Genomic DNA, 21,793 nt, shown 5'->3' on the forward strand with positions numbered 1-21,793 from the left:
ATTTTCTACTCTCGGGAACTTCTTGGACAGAGCTCCCTGAACTTATTCAGGTCCTTCAGGAGTGAACTTAATATGGGCTGCTTTTATAGTCACCCGTTATCTCTTGAGCCAGGAAATCGCCTGTGAAATTTTACCGTCCTAAAATACAACTTGGTGCAACACTCAGGTATCCAACTCTTTAGTAAGTCTAATTCTTAGAACTCAGTTTGTTCATCTGTAAAATGGGCTTAATAATGTCTGCCTGACTGGTTCCACCATGGCGTCTCTGTACTATTTCTTGCTAATGCCTAAATTATGGGTTGGCATGAAGTGTCCTTTCCTTGAACTGCCGTCCTACGGAGCTCCTATGGAAACATGCGTACATATCACCAATTATAGCTTTAAAATGATATCTTTGCCATCAGCATTTTAGCCACAAGAGTGTGTTGAATTGGCAAGAGATGGGTAAAGCATAAATTAAGGATATGGGGCGATCCTCCCGCCCTGGGGATGCTCGGAGAGCAGCAGTGGAGAGTATGAGCTCTGGCGCCTCACCGTCTGGGTGCAGCTGCTGGTTTGCCACCGGCGTGCTGGTGGCTCAGGGACAAGGTGCCTCAGTCACCGCATCCATCGACTGGCCACAGCAGCCACGACTAAATCGCAGGGCTGTTGAGGGATGAAAAGAGCTCATTCATGGAAGCCCCTCCGACGGTGGCTGGCATATGATAAATGCTACCTAACAGCTCCCCCAATAAATAACAAATGGATGATCTAGTGAGGAAGGCAAATGTGTTTCATGCGATCGCAGGGCACAGTGACAACAGCCAGGAGGGGTGTGTGTGAGGCGCTATGGAGACTCGAGCAGGGGACAGCTGACTGGACCGACGGGCGGCAAGGAGCGGACTTGGGACGCGTCAGGGTGTCTTGCGTGGCAGGTCATCTCACGGTGGTGATGGGGGCTGGAGGGGGTGGCAGGGATAAGGGAGGGCAGGCTCTTCCGCCATCATGGGGGAGTCAGACCCCTTCTTCCCCTTTTCATGGCTGACTCTCTTTTGCAATTTCTGCTGGAAAACTTGAAGTCCACAGGGAAGCATTTGCTTGGTCCGTGTTTCCTCTAAAAGGGAATCTGACTGAAGATAATGCTGGCATGCCCAAAGGCTGTGTGTCCGCAAATATCTGCCAGTTCTATTCTTGAATATTGACATATGCCCACATTCCACAGAGGGAGGCTGCAGGGATCTGATTAGAAATGACAGAATCTACACGTGACCCGGGGGGTGCGACTCCCCGGGGGCTCGCGGGGCTGAGGACCTCAGCACCGTGGCCGGCGGGACTCAGAGACCAAGTGCCTCTCCAGATGCGCACTTGAAGCAGGGGCCTCGGAAGCCTGCAGGCTCTGAGGCTCCGGCTCGGAGGGCGCCCCTCTCCGAGAAAGGGATGACTCTTACCCTTGCTTTGATGAACCTGCAGGTACACTTGGGACAATGGCTCCCGTCTCGTGTAACTGCTCCTTAAACAAGTGCTCTCCTGATTGGAAAAGTGATGATTTTATTTCATTTTATTTTTAGAAAAAAAATCACCGAGCGCTGGATGCCGAGGACAGCTGGAGTGTGTGGGACGTGGGACGCTATTTTTTCCTCGCTGCTTTGGGAACCAAGCAGATGGGTGGCCACTTGATTATATCAGGGGCCATGCATGGTGCCTTCCAGCTGTTGGCCACGTGACCACGTTTACTGTGGGTAGAGGGGAGAATTTCCCTTCTGCTTTCCATTTTCCCTTTGGTCCTCAGCTTCCTTAAACTGTGTTCTGGACTGCGGAAAGCACATCTGCCGACTTCTCTCTGAAATAGGCAGCCGCGGATTCTCTATGGGAAAAGAATTTCCAGCCACCTTTTGTAAAATGTGCAAAGGGACTTTTCTGCACTCAGGTAACCTGAGCAGCATCCGGGCTTTTTAAAGGCAGAAGCGCACTGTCCTCTCCCACGCGGGGGGCAGATGACACAAAGCCGGGGTTCAGGAGAGCGTGGCCCACAGCAGGGGCTAGCAGTCATGCTCCTGCATGAGTCTGAGAAGACTTCTCGCCCGCAGTTGCCAGGTCTCTGCTGTCTCATTAGAAGCAGGATGAAAAGACAGCACTTGATATGCATGCTGGCGCTTTACAGTTCGCAAAGAGCTCAGGACTTTCCACATGACAAATGTGGTCCCGTATTCTCTCAGCTAAATGCTAGGTTCTGGGATCCTGATTGTTCTCAAGTCTGTCCGTCCTCAGACACAGGCCCAACAGCTCACGGCTGGCTAGATGCAAAGTCTCCGGCAATGAGTGTCTGCAAATGTGTGGGTGAGGGTGGAGCGGTTCTGGTCCTAGCTGTCCCAAGTACCCTGTCTGAGTCATATCTATTCATCTGTGAAATGGGGATTATGCCCTTGCTTGTGGATCTCGCAGGGTTTGGCTGGATCTGGTGCAACTATGCGAGAAAGTGCCTTGGAAATGAGGAAGCTTTATGAGCACGCTGTTCCGGTTATGGGCAGAGTGGTCTAGCCCTGACACGCTCTCGGGCAAGCCACGATTCTACACTGAATCTTTATCACACAATAAGCCGGGGGTTGTCGAGCATCTTACCTCCTTGCGAAAATGAGGTCACTGTACGTCCCACGTCCTTCGGGGGTGTCCTTGAGTCAAGGTCCTGTACAAACCGCTGTGGACACAGCTCTGCCCCACCCGTGCTTTGTACTTGGCATCTTTCCCCCTTGCTGTTATTTTGTCAGTTACACCTGGCGACGTCGGTAACACCACTTGCACGTTACCTTTGAGGAACCCATGCCTCAGGACTTCGGGGATTTCGCACGCACACTTCTGACCCCGACGCGTGAGGCATCGTCAGGTGGCTCTGCCATGGGAGCCAGCATGTTCTCCGGTCCAGCCCCCACCGTGGGAACGCATGCTGCTTTAGGAAACCTCTTCCCATCTCTGCTTCGGTCACGTACAATTTCATCTCTGGCTTTCCAAGAGTCCCCGTGGGAAGGTGACTTGACGCCAGTTTTGAGTTTTTGTAGAAACTTCTCCAGTGCAACGCAGGTACTCAGGGGTGGGTGCAGACTTGATTTTACAAGTACATCTGTTCTGTTTATTTTTGCTTCTTTGCAGTATTATCAACTTCTGCTCCATATGGATGATCCATATTGTGCCTTAGTGAAATGATGCCACATTATGCTTTTATGCCTTTATCATCAAACACTACTCATGAAAAAATCACCAGGTTTGCCTAGGTTCATCTGTTCAATTTATTTTTCCCAAACTTTATTTTGAATAAAACACCTACGGTAAATGTGATTTATGTAAATGAATAAAACAAAACTGTTATATAAGCTTTTTTGACATCATTCAGTCCCGTTCTGTCGGGGTGCCACTATACAAAAATCTTCTGGCAGCATGTTTCCTATAGGATTATATTATTTCTGAAATCGCAGAGCCAAAGAGATAAAACTATAATATACTTTCAAATGCTTTAATTTAATTTTTTTCTCTTCTCTCCCCAAGCTTCCCATATGGAGGAACTCCAATATTTTAAAAGAAGCTTTTACTTATGAGAATCTTTCCGCACTATTCCAAGTGCCTGTAGCTATTCCTCTCTCTCATACTCTCTGCATTTCTCTATTTTTCTCACACCTCGCTCGCCGATTTTATTTAAAGAATGGCAATCCATCTTTCCTCCCCCCCCCCACTTCTTTATTGTTATATTTTCTTGCTTTCTCCCCCCTGAGACCCTCAATGGAAGAATTTTCGTGCGTCGAGTTTGTGCTAGGGGCCAACGCCGGTGCCCTGGATTTACACACATTATCTCACTTACTGCACACAACACACAGCCTCTTATCTCCACGGGGCAGATGGGAGATGGAGGCTCAGGGAGCTGGGGGCCTGAGCGGCTCAAGGGCACACCGCGGCACTAACCACCACGCCACTGAACACGTGCATGCCCACATTGCTGCGCGTGCCCCAGGGTTATCCATACCTTTGCACTCGCTGGCTCCGGGACACGTGCTACCCTGTGCAGCTCTCGACATGGCAGGAAGGTGTGTCTCTTACTAAGGGATCCACGGGCATGGCAAAGGCTCCCCACATGGCAGAACTCTGGGGGCATCGTTAGCCTCTTCATTCTGTACAGTGAGGAAACTGAGGCCCAGAGAGGCTCCTGGTCTACCCAAAGCCCGTCTAGCGATGGGACGTTCATGAGGAGCTTGTTGGACCTGCGCCCAGCATGCACTTCCCATAATCTAAACTCAAAGACACACTGCGCCCCTCCCACAATGTAAACCATTGATTTGTTCATTAAACATTAATTTAGAAGACTTTCTTGAAGCAGACACATTATATAAAAGAGGTAACCAACATTTACATTTGAGATAATGCATGTGAAAGCTTTTGCAAATCACATACTACTAAAATATACATTATTATGATGATCATAAACGTGAGTGTTTAAGAACAACAATGAATCAAACTTAGTCTTTGCCTTATAAACAAGTGCCAACTGGGTTGGATACCTTTGGGGCTTTCTCTCATGTCTGTTGGGAAATCCGTCTGGTACCAAAAGTTGAATTTGCAGTACTATTGAGGTATTGTCTACTGGATTTCTCAAAGAGTTCTTCAGATATTTTTGTAAACCTCAGACACAATATTCAAATACTGAGCTTCTGAGCCCAGAGGATCTCCTGTGGATTACTCATCAGGAGCTACATTCTCACTCACAGTCAGTCCAGTGGCTGTGTATCCTGGAGAGTCCACTAGAATCACAACTCTCTATATCTTCCCTAGTAGCAGGATAGAAAGTCGTGAATAATATTGAGTCTCTCCCACGGCAGAATGGCAGGCAGCTATAACAAAAGGATGCTTGAATAGAATGGAGCTGGGAGATGGGTTGATATTTTCTATGCCGTAATGCAATGCGAAATTAGCTTAGCCCACGAAGTAGTCGTGAGTACACTAGGCTCAATCTTACAGTATTTGTCAAACAAAGAGTGGTTGTACATTTGGTTACTGCCAAGCAGATATCTAAGCATTATTGTTTCAATACTTTCTTCGTGTGCTCACAACTCATGCTTAGCATCAGTATTTGGGGACCGATCTGTTTTTAATTATGGAAGCAGAGGTTCCATATTCCTTTTGTTTTCCCCCTTTTGCCACATTTCTACTGTAGGGAAAGGAATATTCTGTCTACTGCCTGAAAACGTGGCTGAGAACATCTCACCAGCTCAGACTCTGCGGCTCCTTAGGAAAGCATCAGTGTAAAGCTGCTCCTTTTAAAGTGAGATTTACTTGTTGTCGTCATCATCGCCGTGCTAAGTGAGGTGATGGTTTTCCTCCCACACAACTGGTATTTGGCAATTAACAATGCAGCGTCCCACCCAGTAGCTCCTCACTGCCTGGGCAGCAAGGGCTTTGAAGTGTTGGGAGTCAAGGAAGCCTTTCTGAAACACTTTCCCTTAATCGAGAGTGAGGATTGAAGCAGAGGCTACCAGGAACAGGCAGAGGACGAAGTCTAGATGCGGAACCGCAGTATGGCAGCAGTGATCCCTGTATGCATTATTGTTACGATGCATCACTGCTTGAAACCTGCAAGGTTCTCTTCATGGATCCCACATTAACGCTTCTCCCATTTTACAGGTGAGACAGCTGAGACTCACGGATGTCTGCAGCTTGCCTCGGTTTGTGTTTCCAGCACCTTTGGGTGCTCTCACTTCTGGATCAGGACTCTCCTTTCCCTTTGCTCTTCTTTCTCAATCCTTTTCCAGTCTGCGTTCTATTTGCTTCCAACCTGGCATTGCACTCATGTAGGGAGATGGTTGGACTGATTATTGGACTCAGTATTCCCAGAGGGGAGTTCACCGGAGGTATTGGTGGGGGGGTTGCTGGCAGACCATCGATTCAGGCAGACCATGGAGTCAATGAGCAGGGTCTCCTTACACCCTGTCCCTGGAAGACAAGGAATGAACTATGCATTTGATTCTAGGATGCTGATTGACCTTTCAGTCCCTCTGTGGGCAGACTTAATTCTCCCTGATTTTGGAACAGGAGAGAAAGACTAGCTCTTGCCCAATAAAACATAAATCAACAAATGAACATAAGTAAAACATAAATCAAAACATGAACTTTCAAACGGTAACATCCAGCCTATTACTGGCTGGTAGCTGGAGTGCAGTGGAAAAGCACAGGGTGGATTTTGGAACATTATTTACCCCACTAACCATATTTCTTTTACTAAAAAATGAATATGAGCATGCTTAATGTGCCAAGTTCTTTTGAGAGTTATATAAGTTAATGTACTCAGAAATGCCAGGATGCTCGCCAGCACCATGGAGAGCTTTGTAGAACGAAGAGGTTATGCATGTTGTTTTCCTCCACTGACCCAATCTTACTCCTTGTTCATATTGCCCCTCTAAGTCAATGCGGGTCAAAGCTTTGCAGCCTTCCCAACAAGGGCCCTGGAGTCCCAGGAATCATTTCTGTTTCCATATTCCATGCCTATGCTCCATGCCTAAATCCTGTGGGTTCTAGTTCAGATAGATCTCCTAACTTGATCCATGGACTCTGTTCCCACTATCAGCTTCCCAGTTGAGTTTTAGGCCCTCGGTTATCTCATGCCCAAGCATTATCTCCTGTCCACCCAGTTACAGCTGCCATCAGTCTCCTACTCTGGTTCATTCTTTTTATTTTTGTTTTTCTTAGTAGGCTTTATTTTTTTGAGCAGTTTCAGGTTCATAGCAAAATGGAACAGAAGGTACAGAGATTTCCCGTCTACCTCCTGCCGCTGAACATACACAGCCTCCGGGTCATTTCTACTTTTTCCACCTGGGGTACATTTGTTCCAATTGATAAAACCACACTGACACATTATCACCACCCAAAGTTTACACTGGAGTTCCCTCTAGGTGTTGTACATTTTGCGGGTTTGGACAAATGTATAGTGACATGTATCTACCATTACTGTATCATACGGAGTAGTTTCATTGTCCTAAAAAGTCCTCTGTGCTCTGCTTATTCCTCTCTCCTTTACCCTCTCCCACAAACCCTGGAAACCACGGACCTTTTTATTATGGCTATAGTTTTGCCTTTTCTAGAATGTCATATAGTTGGAACCATACCATACGTAGCCTTTTCAGATTGGCTTCTTTTACTTAGTATATACATTTAAAGTTTCTCCATGTCTTTTCATGGCTTGATGGCTCATTTATTTTTAGGGCTGAATAATATTCCATTGTCTGAATAGACCACAATTCCTTTATCCATCTGCTTACTGCAAGACATCTTGGTTGCTTCCAGGTATGTCAGTTATGAATAAAGTGGCCTATAAACATTCACGTGTAGCTTTCTGTGTGGGCCTAAGTTTTCAGTTTCGTTGGGTAAATACCAAGGAGCCCAATTACTGGATCATATGGTAAGAATGTGTTTACTTTTATAAGAAACCACCAAAGTGTTTTTCCAAGTGGCTGCACCATTTTGCATTCCCACCAGCAATGACTGAGAGTTTCTCTTACTCCACATCTTTGTCAGCATTTGATGTCTGTGTTCCAGATTATGGCCACTCTAATCCTATGTAGTGCTATCTTGTTGTTTTAATTTGCATTTCCCTCATGACATATGACGTGGAGCATTGTTTCAGATGCCATCTGTGTATCTTCTTCGCTGAGGTGTCTTTATAGGTCTTTGGCCCATTTTTCAAATTTTCAAATTTATTTTTTATTTTCTTAACAGGAGAAAAGGTATACAAATTTATTAATTTTTACCGTTACATGGATGAGCCGTCACAGGGAAAACAAGTGAAAATCCCCTTCGGCCCATTTTTTAATCTCACTGTTTGCTTTCTCATTGTTGAGTGTTCAGAGTTCTTTGTATATTTTGGATAATTGTCCTTTATCAGGTAAATCTCTTGCAAATATTTTCTCCCAGTCTGTGCTTTATATTTTCTTCCTCTTGACAATGTCTTTCACAGAGCAGATGCTCTTAGTTTCTATGAAGTCCCTGTTACAGATTCTCTCTTTCGTGGATCATACTTTTAATGCTGTATCTCAAGGGTCATTGCCATTCTCAAGGCCATCTACATTTTCTCCTGTGTTGTCTTCTAGGAGTTTTAGGCTCTTGTGTTTTATGTGTAGGTGTGTGATCCACTTTGAGTAAATTTTTGTGAAGGGTGCAAGGTCTGTGTCTAGATTTGTTTTCTTGCATGTGCATGTCCAGCTCTTCTAGAACCATTTGTTAAAAAAGACTATTTTTCTCCATTATATTGTCTTCTGCTTATTTTGGATTTAATTTGCTCTTCTTTCCCCTAGTTTCTCTAAAGTGGAAGCTTAGATTATATATATATATATATAATATTTGTTTGTTTTCTAATATATGCATTCAGTACTATAAATTTCTTTTAAAAAATGCTTTTTCTGCACCCAACAAATTGTGAGATTTCATTTTTGACCCTTGTGTTATTTAGAAGTGTTTTGTTCCTGGGTGATGGACACTGGGGAGGGTATGTGCTATGGTGAGCACTATGAATTGTGTAATAAGACTGATGAATCACAGACCTGTACCCCTGAAACAAATAATGCACTATATGTTAATAAAAATAAATTATAAAAAATAAAAAAATAGGAGTGTTTTGTTTAATCTCTAAGTATTAGGGGATTTTCCAGCTATCTTTCTATTACCACAATTCCATTGTGGTCTGAAAGCAGGCATCATATTATTTCTATTCTTTTAAATCTGTTAAGGTGTGTTTTATGGCCCAGATGTGGCTTATCTTGGTGAATGTTCCTTGTGAGCTTGATTTTATGTAGTTTGAAACCAATTGTAGGGTTGGTTTTTTGGTTTTTGTTTTTGTTTTTAGCACTTACCCTGCTTAGTGCTCTCTGATCCTCCTGGATCTCTAGTTTGATGACATTAATTTGGTGGAAATTCCCAGTCATTATTATTCCAAATATTTCTTCTGTTTCTTTCTCTTTCTTCTGCTTCCCGTTATGCTTATATCTGCCTTTTGTAGTTTTCTCACCAGAGTTAGATCTTCTGTTTGCTTTTTTTCAGTCTTTTTTCTCTTTGCCTTTTAGTTTTGGAAGTTTCTGTTGAGATATCAGAAAGCTCAGAGATTCTTTCCTGAGCCATGTCCAATCTACTAATAAGCTTATCAAGAGGTTTTTCGTACCTGTTATAGTATTTTGATTTGGGGCATTTCTTTCTGATTCTTTCTTAGAATATCCACCTCTCTGTGTACATACTGTTTTCTTTATCTATTTAGATTAATCAAAGTTATTTTAAGTGCCCCGTCTGGCAGTTCCAACTTCCCTGCTATATTGAGTGTATTTATGATGCTTGCTCTGTCTCTTCAAACTGTTTTTCGCCTATTAGTATGCCTTGTAACTTTTTCTTGGTAGCCAACCTTGACGTCTTGAATACGCAGAACTGCTATAAATAGGCCTCCAGTAATGGTGGTGAGATGTGGGGATGGGCCAGTATTCTCTGGTCCTATGTAAGGTCTCAGTCTTGGTAAGCCTGTGCCTCTGGATTATGAACTTCACATTAGCTTCTCAGTTTTTCTGTTTTCTTCCCCCACCCCTTTAGGTGGGACAGGGTGGTTAGAGGGGGCCAGAATTGGGTATTTCTTAGGCTCTGACAAAAGCCCAGCAGGTTACATATTGTCTCCCGAGAGCAGACCTGGTGAAAAAGAACAGAATGCTCTGGCATATTGTAGCTCAAAATGATTATGTTTCTTCTCTCCCAGCCAAAAGTCCAATATTCACTCTGAGAACCTGATTGAGAGCTTCTGGAGTAAAACTCCAAACATGCGGAGACCCCTGTGTGCCTGGGTCCCCCTGGAGTTCTTATATCTCAGACACATCCACATTCATCAAGTACAGTTTGGGTTTTCCTGCTCTGACACGGTCCCGTGGAGGTTTCAGTACATTAGTCTCTGCTCCATTGGGTTGTGATTCTCTGCATTCACCTGTTTCTCCAACTTTGGAGGGGAGGGCACAGTTTACTCCGTGACCTCCTTCCCTTATGGATCTAAGAAGAGTTATTGATTTTTCAGTTTGTTCAGCTTCTTACCTATTGCTAGGGTGGAGTGGTGACTTCTAAGCTCCTCACTTGAGAACACGAAACCAGGCTGCTCCAGTCTTCATACATGTCGAGTCATTCCTTGGTTCTCGGTTGTCTTCAGGATGAGCGTCACCTGCCAGAGCAGGACACACATAACGGCTTCACTCTTAGTGTCTCCCTACTTCTCTAGCTTCCTGTTCCTGTGCTATATTCCCACCTCAGCCACAGCAGGCTTCTAGACCCTCCAAAAACAGGGGTCCTGTCTCTTATTCTCTCCCTTAGCAGGTGCCATTCCCTAAGTCCAAATGACCATTCCCCGCCCCTCTCTCCCTTTTGAGAATATACTCAAACTTTAAAATTTGTTAAAAAGACACCTCTTTTTTTTTTTTTTTCCTACAAACCATGCTATAATTAGGAGGCTTCTCCCTTGTTACCTTGTATCATTTGATCAGAGCACTTACACCATTTTATTTTAGGTATCTGCATCTTCCCTCTCCCAGTAGACTATGCTTTCCAAAATGGAGTGTCTCTAACTAATTCACTTGAATGAAGAAGTGGAAGAATCAACAGTTGGACATAAGAAGTTTGATTTTTTTGTCTCCAAAATCCTTTCCCTGATTTTTAAATTGGGTCCCTTAATGAGCCTTTAGAAATTACTCAGACAATATTCTATTTTCTGTATTTTCTCTTATTTAATGGGTATTACAATCGCTGGTATCATTTCTCTTCTAACCGTTTTATAATCATGATATTGCACAATTACACTGGCAACGTAATTGAGGCACCAGTCGACTCATGTAAAAATACTTAATATTGCCCCAAAGTGACAGCTGCTATCGTCACGGCCAACCTGCCACACTCCTTCCATTCCTGGCGTTCCTTGTGGCCATTTGTATCTCATTATTTGAGACACGGAACGTGACGCTGTTCATATCTCATGTAACAAGCTCATGAGGTAGATATTATGACCACAGTTCTACAAACAAGATGGGTGAAGATCGGAAGATTCAAAAGGTCTTTGCAGCTGCCGAGCCCGTGAGTGACACAGTCAAGTACAGAACTTGTCGCTCCAAACCCATGTGCTGCAGACATTTGCTTCACACTGTGGGGCCTTTCTGCTTGGCCCTCCTTCATCTTTATTAATGTTCTATTCTTCCACAAACACGTTCTAACCTCTATTCCTTAGACTTCCGGCTTTCTGTGGACAGTGATACTTTCCCTGTTTCGTCCACTCCTTTTACCCATTTTTGTTTTCCTATTTTTCAAACTCCTCTGATAATTTTCTCTAATTTTTTTTTCCTCACTTCCTTCTATGTCCCCTGTTCAGGTCTGTTTAGGTAACAAATTACGGAACCTAGGTATAAAAAGTAGCAGTTTTTTTCACTTGTTCATTATTAATTGTGGCGTCAACCTCCAGAGATGACTAAGGTAAGGCTCTTACGTCATTTAATTAAAAACTATAGGAGAATACTCTGAAATACCATGTTGCAAAACACCACACTCCATAAAATCATCCTCATTTTGGTTTCTTGCACAATTTCATTTTATTCTTGTCATGGAGGGATGGTGCCCAATGGGGTGTGGAGTTTACCTCGACAAGAGAGCCAGGCTGCATACAAACAGGGTGACCTGCACCCCGAGTCGCAAAGGAGGCCTTCGCCTCTATTTAAAGGAGAATTTCAAACGGTCGCTCGTAAAGTACATGGGAGCTTTTATCCCTCAGAAACGTGAACTTCCCTTCTATTTTGGGAGATCACGAAATCTTCTCCTGTTCCCTTCCTGAGGTGTGTGTAAAATGAGTTCTCTTATCAGTTCTGCCTGCCCAAGAGAGATAATTTAGTGACAGAACAGAGAGCGTCCTTGTGTGATTTCTACCCGGTTTCCTTTGCAAATGCAGCATGTGATTTCACGGACTTTTTATTTTTTATTTTTTTACTAGAAGTTGCTGAATTTGAATGAGCTACAGCCCCTCTTTTTAATAGACTGTATCAAGAATGTTTAAATTCCATGGCATTGGTGGAAGCGCACATTATGTCTGAGGACAAGGCCTAGGAGCATTTGGAGTGTTATCAGCATCTTTAAATAGGTATTGGGTTTGAAGATAGAGCGTGTGATGAAAGAAAGCCAGACCCTAGCAGGTTATTTAGCTTTCAGTTCTGAGGGATCTGTCATTGCTTGCCTCTGTAAACCCACCTAATGTGATTTATCTGATCCATTTCAATGCAAGGGAATGAAATGGCTCCTGTTAGCAACCAGTACAGAGACAGCAGTTATAGACCCACAAGGCAGTGCTGCTCAAACATCCAGGCTAAGCACTTTTTAAATTAGCACTTTAATCTTGTTAGTGGCCTGTAAATGAGAACTCTCTCGGCAATCAGATGCTCACAAACAGGGCCATTTCCCCCAGACCAATGATGTTGAGAAGACTGGCTGTCTTGCTAAGGAGGATTGACTCTGTGGCAGGGTTTTAACAGATAGCCAAATGTACCACAGCGACTCTTCCTTTGGGAGCGTGTGGTTTGACAGTCTGGGGGCGACTTGTGTCGCCACCCGTCACCCCTACCACCCTCTCGTACTGCTATTTCCTTCCACGGCTCTGTCCCCGACGTCTGTGATCTCCCCTAGGGCAGGGAGGTGGGACACTCGAGAGGACCCAGGAGCGTGTTGGGGGCGGATAGAAACCAGGTAACCTCACTGCAGGTGGCGGAAGCCCCCACACCTTCTTTGGGAGTGGAGCCTATTATGTTCCATGCTCTCCAGTGTCTTTGAGTTGAGTGATTAAACCATGCTTCTGCCCTAAAGTCTTCATTTTCTCCAGTCCCCAGCCTGTGCTTTTGGGCTTCTGATGCCCTGCTTGCTTTTGCGGGGCCGTTCCCTTGGGGGTCCTGTGTATGCTCACATCACAGTTGTGATGACTTCTGGCTGACTGACCTCGTGGGCCATGAACTTACCCCTCATATGTCTTTGAAAAACACCTGCTTCCGTGTACTTCTGCCTTATCACTCACATGTGGCCCACAGCATCATCTGGTTCCTAAATTTGGCTGATCAGAAGCGTCACCTGGGGAACTTTCCAAAAATAGATTCCATGACCCTATCTCAGTTCTGCTGAATTTGAATGAAAGATGGAATGTGGGGATGTGCACATTTTTTTTTTTTTTGAGTAACTTTCAAAGTGAACCCTATAATCAGCCAGGTCGGGGAGCTACTCACTGGGGTCAACGCCTTTAGAATCTCCCTGTCTAAGCCCAGCTGTGGGTACAGCTGAAGGGAGATGCTGGGAAGGGCCTCACGGTCTGACCAACTATTGGAAGGAAGACCTCAGTACCTTGTCTGCTCAGTGAGCAGATGGCAGAGTCGGCAGGCTATCCTGAAGGACTCAAACAATGACCTGGTTTCTAGTCCAGGTTTAGGGAGGGGGCGAACAATCTCCCACCTTTGAAAGAAACCTCAGACCTGCCTGAAGGGCCTGGAACACTCTTCAGCTGAAACCTTGTATCCCACACTCATTTTAACATATATCTTTGATCATTATCCAAGAATTATGTGAAAATATACTTGTTAAAAATAGCAACGCCCAAGTATATAAAGGAGTCAGTAAATAACCTCTTCTACATGGCAATTCTGGTCACTCCCTAAGTAAACCAGGTAATTTGCTGGATGTTTCTACCCTTGTAGACCCCACTACATACATATGTGGGGAGAGAGACAAAGACAGTGACAGAGAGAGACAGAGACATGTGTAACCATGGCAAGTTTCTCATTGCTTCCATGACTTAGTTTCCTTATCCAGAGGATTAATAGTAGCACCTTCCTGACACAGTGTGAGGAGAATTAAATGAGTTAATATTTGTAAAGCTCTTGGACCAGTGCCTGGAAGACAGTAAGCACTGTCTGTAACTGTGGTTAATCAGCAAACATGGACATGGCCGTATACTTTCAATATGCAATAGACCCAGGCTGATGGCTTACAGTTTTTCGCTTAATATTATATCTTGGAGGGGCGTCTGGGTGGCTCAGTCGGTTAAGCATCTGCCTTCGGCTCAGGTCATGATCCCAGGGTCCTGGGATTGAGCCCCGCATCGGGCTCCCTGCTCAGAGGGGAGTCTGCTTCTCCCTCTCCCTTTGTGCTTTCCCTCTCTCATTCTCCTCCCCCAATAAATAAATAAAATCTTCAAAAAGAAAAAATATGTCTTGGAGCTCTTTCTGTGCTAGTACACACAAATATATCATAATTTTATAACAGCCTCATAGTATTGTATGGATGGACTTCAATAATATCCTTTGGTGGCCAATTGTCCTGTCTTCAAGGATCAGCGTTTTTGAAATACTGCAATCCATAATGAAAAAAATACATATATTTGCATAAACAGGGAAAAATCTGGAGAATAAAAAGCTTGAATTGTTGAGGGGGTCTGCAGATTTTCAGACTTGAGAGATAATGACAAATGTCCAGGCCAAGGCTGTCCTCATCCAGCCCCTCGACAGTGGTGCATGAGGAGACCCATTCCCTCCACAGTAACATGCTGGATCTGGCAAACTTTGAAATCAAATCTGCGCGGATGGGCGGTATGGGAGGAGGCCTCAGATAGAACTCTGTCGCAGACCAGTCGGAGTGCAGGTGCAGCCCTCCGTGCGGCGGGGGGAAGGACCGCCACCTGATCCCAAGGTTGCCGGGCCACGAAGCATGACGTGGCCAAGTCCCAGTAACAACAGCATTGGATACTTACTAGGAATCAGTTCACTTTGTTTCTCTTCATTCCATTTGAACCTTATTCCCAGCATGTAGTTTTGAGTCTGGGAACCTCCCTGCATGCTGCGAAGATGAATACGCCACACAATTGTATCCAAATGCATGAGCAAAACAACCCTGTCTAATAAAGTTCTCAGAATTAGCATTTCTGTTTTGGAGACTGCCAAACCCAATGATTTTAGTGTTGGCATCTCTATCAGTGATATCTTTTCCTGACAGTGATTATAATATTGAGCCAATTGCTTCTTGAGGACAGAGAGATAGAATTAGATATAGAAAATAGCATTGACTTCCCATCCTATGCAAAAGCTCTTAGGGTCTGTTACGGACGATTTAGTGCAGTGGGCACTTCACTGGTTTCAGTGTGATGGACGGCTGGGGTGCGTGTGAAGGACCGACCAACTCGGAGCCCCGCATTGCTGGCTCACACCCCCACACCTGCACGGACAAGCTGACCACTGGAACATTCCCTTAATCTCTCCAAGTTGTACTTTCCTCATTTATAAAATAAGGGAAAGAATACACATGTCCAAGTGGAGTTGGGCAGACTGACAAAATAGAAGAAACAAGCACCTTGCTGAGTCTCAGGATAAACACGGGAGGAATGTTACCCAGTCTTACACCTTAGTTACAGATGCAGCTCAGGATCTTGGGTGTCTTGTTCTAGGTCAGGTCACCAATCAATGACGACACAGGGACAAGAACACAGGACATCTAACTTCTGGCGAGGTGCTCCTACCATCGAGCTACATGCACTCAGAAACGCCGTTCTTCAGTGGAAACCCAGCAAGACTGGCAGGCACCTTTCTTGTCTCTGTCGTGAAGCTAGCAGTTCCAGAATATATCTGCAAACCACTCTTGCAGTTTCAGGACCAAATAATATTTTAGCATAATTATATTCATATAAGAATGTTAATGACTATCATTAAAGCAAACCGATAATCCAAGTTCTAATAATTATATTACAATTAACTAAATATCCTAATCAAAACCAAATGTGCAGGGGAAGACCTCCATCAGGTGAGGAAGATGCACGGTTCTAGTTTAAAAGCACAACCTTGGACCCGGAGGCTCCCGTGTGATTACGTGTCTGTGCCCCATGGAGCTTTAGACCTACTAGAAGCAAGACCAGATAATGAGACTTTGCTCTTCCTCTACAACTTTTCCTTTAAAACCCAGGTTGGAATTTTAAGTTGAAACCCTCTTCAGTGCTTCCCTGGGGGACCTGCCTCTTGGTGTTATAGCCAAACTGAACACTAGATGTCACTGTGTTGCAACAAAATTTGGATTTTGAATGCATTTTTATGTGGCTGTAAATAAGGTGTTCTTTAGGACCAAAAAAAAAAAAAAAAAAAAAAAGTGACCTGCCTTTTGAAAGGACCAGTCTTTCTCAGTGGTCTCCTAAACGGTCATTTGGGCAAAGTATAAGATTTACTTATCAGCTATGGAGATTTCAAATAAACGCATGCATAAAATGTGTGTATATTTGACATATCAGTGACTTCAATATATTCTAATATCCATTTTTTCCATGGCTTTGTGCCATAGGGTTGAGAGCATTGTAGACTGAAATCTGTAAGGCAGTGATTCCCAGGCTCCGCTCTCAGCCCCAAGTTGTCTCCTGACTCCCCACTTCTCATCGCAAACTCATTACCACTCATGTCTTCTCATCACTTGCTTCTCCATCTCCCCAGCCTCTCGTCAACGGCAGGGCCATAAAACCAGGGTCATGATGTAAAATATCTGGATGATTTTTGCCTTTTCTGCCCCTGAGTTGTCAAATCCAGCAAGTCGCCACGACCCGACTTTGATCTCTAAAATCCTAACAAGACACTCTCCCTGCCTTAGTTCAGAAATGCATATTTTTCATTCTTGCAACATCAATCTCCTAACGGGTTTCTCAAATTCAAGTTCTTCTGTCTTCATTTAAGGAAACAAAACAAAATATAACAACAACATCCTCTATCTAAGCAGTAGATCCAGGCTCCCAGCCTGGGGGCAACCTGGTCACTAGCTGGTTTCCTGCTTGTTTTTGAGGACTTCTTCCATTTTATGCAGGCACTGCCATCCCTGTCCAGAAAGTCTTTAGTTCTTTCTCCAGCTGACTATTCTGTTCCTGCATCTGTGCATTCTTCATCAAAGCACCCCCCCTTTAATTTTTGCGTCCCACATTCTAATTATTTCTTTATAAGTTTATCTTCCCTTTAGCTCATGTATATGTCATAGGAAAGAATGTCTCTTCCTCTTTGTTATCTTGATAATGCCCCATTTATGGTAGGGGAGTGAAGGTATAAATGGCATTTTTATAGAACATATAATACTTTCCTCTAGTTTTGAATTTGTTAATTAAAATTTAACCGAATGTGGAAGTGGAGATTTCAGTTGAGGCACTAACAGATGGACAGATGTCATATTCCAGAACGAGGTGCAAGATCTTGAGGCTGGATCTCAGAAAGCAGAAGAGAAAACCAATCTGCATGACTCAACAGCCCTCACCCATCTGATGATCTGAGGAGTTTAGAAGAAGCTGGAGTGGGGGCAAGATTTGTCTAGTGGGAGTTTTGATGTCCCACGAAGAATGAGGGACATTCCCTTGTATTGCAAGTCAAAGAAAAGGTACTTAAGGGAAATCGCTTGGAAGCCTGGGTATCTGTGGCTTGTATTTTCGCCGACACACTACGCTAGCCCCTGGCTCCCTCCTGAAGGACTCTGGGGCAGGAGTGCTACTGTGAAAGCTGAGTGAAGGGGAGGCTGGCCCTCCAGGCAAAGGACGTGTGATTATTCTTCACAAGCCAGGCATGGGCAGTGAGCAAGACGGCAGATGTGTTAGACTCACCACTGTCTTAGCCTGTTTGAGGGGGAAAGAAGACTTGCCCCAAGGGTACCCTGATGCCAGGGTGCTGAGGAAGGAAACAAAGTGGCCATCAGGCATGGCACACCCCTTGTTCAGCTGCTCTCAGCTCCCCACCCACCCCGCGCTATGCTCTGTGATGCCAGGGCTGGGCTACAAGCACCTTTCTCCTTTGCCAGGCCGGCCTCCTGAGCCATCCTGCACAGGTGTTGGCACGGGGGGACAGCAAGGCTGGAGGAGCGTGGGGCCCCATTCTCTTTCTCTTGCACAACTGTTCATGGCAGTGGCTTACACTGCAGCCTGCTTCTCTCTGCAGTGTCTGGTGGTCACCGCTTTATTTCCGTTTCTGGTTCTGTCCACATTTCCAGAACCAGCCCCAGCACTCTCTCCCTAAGCAGCACTCCTTCTTCCAAGGTCTGAGTCCCAGCTGCCTGGGGTCCTGCCTTCAGCTTCTGAACCATCAGCACCAGTGGGCAGCACCCTCCTCCCAGGCTGGGATCCAGCTCTGGGAGGGTCCTCCTCCAAGCCTCCACGTTCTCATAACCCTACCCCTTCCCGGCAGGGACCCGGGGGATGGCAGTGGCGGCCCGTTGCCTGGACCCAGGGCAGATCACCCTCACACCAATGACAGCTCTGGGACTCCAATGTCCTTATTTGTCTTTAAGTTGTCTGATGCTTTTCTAGCCCATTCCCTAGATAAATTCTCTCTGTTAAAATAACCAGTGAGTTTCCGCTTTCCTGTCTGGAGCCTGATTTATAAAAAGGGAGCTACATTTTCCACATCCAGAGCACTGCAGGTAAGGAGCTCCAAGACAAGGAGAGATTGTGAAGACCCGAAAAAAGCACCTCCGGGGAGAGAGGGTCAGTTTTACACACCTGCTGTGCCAGAGTGAATTTGAGGAGTAGGAACCTTCATCCACCACCCCCTTCCCAAACTCCCTAACCCTGAAGGGGCAGGTATTAGTGTCTGCAGCATAAGAGCCTGCAAGCTGAGCCCGAATAGAGAAGGGCTAAGGAGCCCACCCCTGGGCTGCAGGTCTCCCTGGGGATGATACCTTAACTTTGCTCACTTTCAGGGTTGGTTACGACATGGGACTGGACCCAGCCGTGATTTAACCCCTATATTTTTTGTGATATCAAGTAAGCTGATTCTTTGGCTTTCACTTAAAAGTGACCCAAAAAAAGTAAAAAAAAAAAAAAAAAAGACTGCCTTAAATTTCATGTAGGAACCAATGAAAGAACCAGCTCAGGAGCAGTTTTGAGGGAACATGGGACACAAACATGGCAGGCTCCATGACTGCAGTGGGAACTGCAGACAGGCGGTAAGCGAACGTGCAACAATAGGGTAAGCTGCCCAGTGCAGGCAAGCCTGTGGTTTGGCAGGAGCCCTTAAGAGCACCCGGCTCAGGACGCCAGCAGGAAGGAAAGCAGATGAATTTCTTTTTCTCCTCCAGCCGAATTACACCGCCTTGCTTGGGCCCAGCGCCTGAGTCACGTGCTCTCAGAGATTTAGAGGACCTCTGTTGGAGAATTTACACATAACTGCATTTGTCACTCACCTTCCTGTCTACAACTCAGGACTGGAAACTCCCCAGGTCAAAGACGGTGTATGCTCACCGCTTATTCCTAGCAGGTGGCCTAAGGGCTGACAAATGCCAGGGCCTTGATACACAGTTGCTAAGCGATAAGTTTGTGGGACGAAAGACCTTGGAGAAGGACTACCTGATTCTGTAGTGGGGGGCCTGGAGGTGGGATTCAGGGGAATTATGAAAGTGACAGGGAAAGACCGTGAGCTTGCTTTGGGGCCCTCCGGGAGGCAGGGGGCCTAGGGGCACAGAAAGTGCCCTCCCGGACCGACCCGGGAGGGCGGTGGGGGCTGGGCCTGGGGCAGGGACCCCGGGGGTGGCGGTGGCGGCCCGAGAGGGCGCGTGTGCAGTGGGGGGAGGCCGGGGGCCGCCGGGGGGGGGGCTGCGGTGCAAGCTGCGCCCGGGGCTGGGCGTCCGCGTGCACGGTCGCGGCTGCAGCCCCCCGGGGGCGGCCCCTCTGCCGCCCTCCCTCCGGAACTGTCTCCCTGCCCCGCTCTCTGAAAGCCTTATTGATGGCTCCAAGTGGGCGCCTCGGCCCACGGTTTCCTCAGCCCCCCGAGCAGCCTGCACTTCCTCTGACGTGGCCTCTGTCTTCTGCCCTCCCCGGGAGCCCCGGGGCTTTTACATTTCAAATGCTCGACAGCTGGGTGAACGGCTGCTTCCGCCCAAGAAGGGCTCTTTGCATTTCACAAGGGCCGGCCAGGGGCGCCGGGCTATTTTCTCTCCAGCTGTGAGAGAGGCCTTTCAAGTGACTCGGAGAAGCTGCTGTCCACCTGCGGCCTCGCCCTCTCTCAGGCTCTGCATTTTAATCGGCGGCCGCTCACTGCCTCGTTTGTGGGCTCACGCAGATGCACCCCCGCCCCCGGCCTGCCCAGCATCCCCAGAGCCCTTCCGCCCGCTCGCTCGCTCGCTCGCTCGGGCAGGTGAGCCCGGGACTGATGTCACCGCGGGGGGCCCTCGCCTGTCCCAGGCCGCCGGCCGCCTCGGTGCCCTCTGCCGCCCCAGCCCGCAGCAGCCCTGCTCCGGGGGCACCCCAAGCAACAGGGCCTCTGTCAGGCCGCTGACAGCCAGGATTCGGCGCACCCCAGAGAAACGCGCCGGACCTCCCTGCCCCGGGGACACATGAGCCCGCACCAAGCCCGCGGGGGTCCTGAGTCCATCCGCAGCTGGACGGCTCTTGGGGGAACCCCGCTTCCACCCCCACCTCTGCTGTGCATTCCCCACTGGGTGCTTTTGTTCTCCCCGGTTCCTGTTTTGGAAAACCTTGTGTGTCATATACCATGACTGTCCCTGCCTGTCCAACCGACCCGTCTCCCCTGGGTCCTGGTTTACACGGCCTTGCCTTCCAAAGGCTTCTCTTTGACTAGCCAAGGTGTCTCTCCACGCCGTGCTGCTTCTCTCTAGAAAGAACAGCAAAGATTCACAATCACCGACTTTTCACTTTGTGCCAAGGGCTCGTGCCTTCCACATGTGTTCATCTCATTTAGTCCGTCAGCATCGGGATTGGCACCAATAGTCATTTTCCACACAGAACTAAGGCAGAAACTTGCCAGTGTTGGCCGGGCACGGGCAGGTCCATGACTGGTACCTGGCAGCCATGCCCCCTCCCCACGCTTCGTAGGGCCCTTGTCCTCCGTTTGGCTGATCTTCCCCTTCAGGCTAGAACCTCCCTGAGGACTGGACTCTGGTATCCTATATGTTTGTGGGCCCTGCCTATCCTTGCAGACATGAAGGGCTAAAAGGGACAGAAAGGGAATGGCTGGAAATATACTGAGCACCCCCACCATGTTGCGAACTATAGTCCAAGCTTCCGTGGGGAATATCTGATGTAACCCACCCAGACATCTAGCAAGGAGAGGTTCAATGTCTCCATTTCATTATGGTAAATAATATCTGGGTCGTGCTGGACGGTAGGGAGGGAAAATGTATTAAAGCTCCTATTCCTCACTTCTTGCGCCTTATATTGATCTAGTTCACGGGCTGCTCTCAAGGTTGGTTTCTTCAAGGGATGATGGACATGAACTACATCATCTCCTCCCCCTTTTCATCTAGAATGAGGCACCCCCAGCCTAGAAGCCCTAGTGGACTTTCTCTTATTTCAACATTGCTTTCATGCTCCTGAAACTTAGTTACTCACCGCAACTCAGTGAGACAATTATTGTTATCCTCAATTTACAAATAAGGAATCAAGAGAAAAGAATTAAAATGTTTAGTAAAACCAAAGAAGGACACAAACTCATTCTAGTACACTGGAGGTCTCAAACTCACAGTCCTAAAGTGGCCTAGTGATATATTATACTCGGACCGCATGGTATCTTCTTTCATAAATTTAAATTAATTAAAAGCATGTAAAAATTAGTTTACACTTTAAAAGTCCAGATGCCTGTCTCTCTGACCAAATAACAGGTGATCTAGCAACACTGGGGCTCCATTTGCTCATGGCAACCATCTGTTGATACTGATTAATTCCTGACCACTGTATTTCAGGGTGAGCTCTGCTCTTTTTTTTTTTTTTTTTTAAGATTTTATTTATTTATCTGAGAGAGAG

This window comes from Mirounga leonina, unplaced genomic scaffold, assembly GCF_011800145.1.
Source record: "Mirounga leonina isolate KUSES-001 unplaced genomic scaffold, KU_Mleo_1.0 Mir_118, whole genome shotgun sequence".
NCBI classification, from domain to species: Eukaryota; Metazoa; Chordata; class Mammalia; order Carnivora; family Phocidae; genus Mirounga; species Mirounga leonina.